Below are 1,927 nucleotides of genomic sequence, written 5' to 3'. Positions count from 1 at the left end.
TCTGGGCCCCAGATTTGGCAAGAGGAATCATGTCCAATGCTCCTGACTTTTCTCTGTCTCCAACTATGTCCTACCTCCTATTCTCTACCTCCTCCTGTATCCAAATCAGACTCAGGGGCTGATGGTCATAGGTTATTGATATAAGAACTGAATCTTACATCAGTTCTTGGCTTGTTAGTGAAACTGCCTTTGCAAAATTATGACCTAGACAGTGAAAGAGATCTAACTTAACTGACTCCATCTTGCTTCTAACCTACAAACTGTCCTTGTTCATTCCTGGGCGTAGGCTGAACTAACTTTGGGAGAAACTTAGTTTACAGTTTACAGTTTTAACAAAGATGGTAACAGCCCTTTCCCAAAGCAGACCTCCCTCTTGTCTGGGGACTAGATTGCCTTTGTAGGATTAACAGCCACAAAAGATTAGAAACTATGGTTTAGGAGTCATTCTGACCCTCCCTAAACTGCTTCTAAGATCAGTGCTTGAGATATTTTGCAGACCCTGCATTTGACGCATAATCTGGTACCACCTAGATCAATAAACTGACTCCTCTGATCTTGTGGCCCTCCACCCAGGAACTGACTTAGTCCAAAAAGACAGCTCCAACTCCCTATGATTTCATTCCTGACCAATCAGCACTCCTGGCTCATTGGCTTCCCCCAACCCACCAAGTTGTCCTTAAAAAATCTGCTCCACAGATGCTCAGGAGTCTGATTTGAGTAATAATAAAACTGATCTCCTGCACAGCTGGCTTTGCGTGAATTACTCTGGCAATTCCCTTGTCTTGATGAATCGGCTCTGTCTAGGCAGCGGGCAAGATGAACTCCTCGGGTGGTTACAATAGCTAGCAGTGTGAGTAGGACTAGTGGGGAAAATAATCAGGTGACATCGCATGGATTGGACCAGATTGCTTACCTAAGTATTCATTTCAAATCAAGAAACACGTAAACATCAGTTATATTCAGGCACTATGCTAGGCACTAGAGTACAAAAGTGAGTAACTGATGGTCCCATTTCCCAAGCACTGAACTGATCTGGGATAATCGGTGGGAAAGAAATCCAGGACTGGCACCCAATTCAACCAGATTATTCCTTTTCTGGGTAACATGTTGCATTTCTAGATAAATGATTAGAGTTTGAAGAAAAAATGATAAAAATATTGGTTTGATTTGTCAAACTAAAGAAAAAAGAACTGAGGAACTTAATATAACCAGTCTCACAATGTTGCCCAGTTACAAGTAAGATTTATTTATTTTATTTATTTATTTTTTAGACGGAGTCTCACTCTGTCGCCCAGCCTGGAGTTCAGTGGTGCCATATCAGCTCACTATAACCTTCGCCTCCCAGATTCAAGTGATTCTCCCGCCTCAGCTTCCTGAGGAGCTGGGATTACAGGCGTTCGCCACCATGCGCGGCTAATTTTTGTATTTTTAGTAGAGATGGAGTTTCACCATGTTGGTTGGGCTGGTCTCGAATTCCTGACCTCTTGATCTGCCCACCTCATACTCCCAAAGTGCTGAGATTATAGGCGTGAGCCACCGCGCCCACCCGGCCACAATAAAGTTTTTAAAGGAAAAGGAGAGGCGGTTTCCAAGTTGTTTACCAATAATTTACATAAAAATAACATAAACTATTGATTGCCTATAGATTGTTCTTCGTATCACAAATTCCAGGAACATGAAGATATGGTTGGGCAGTCAATCATGAACAAAATGCCTTTAAACAATCGCCCCTGAGCATGAGTGTAGGGGCGCAACCTATGTCCCATACTCAAGTCTCTCTGGGCCTGATAAATTTTGCATACCTCACATTGCTCAAATGCTCTGAACTATTTTTCTTTTCTCAATTACAATTTCTTTTCTCTGGTTGCTCATTAGATTCAACTGAGGGGAGCTTCTAAACCATGGTTCTCAAACTTTAGTGTGCACC

The sequence above is a fragment of the Colobus angolensis genome, unplaced genomic scaffold (genome assembly GCF_000951035.1).
Source record: "Colobus angolensis palliatus isolate OR3802 unplaced genomic scaffold, Cang.pa_1.0 Scaffold292, whole genome shotgun sequence".
Classification (NCBI taxonomy): domain Eukaryota; kingdom Metazoa; phylum Chordata; class Mammalia; order Primates; family Cercopithecidae; genus Colobus; species Colobus angolensis.
Note: the sequence above shows the minus strand (reverse complement) of the source record.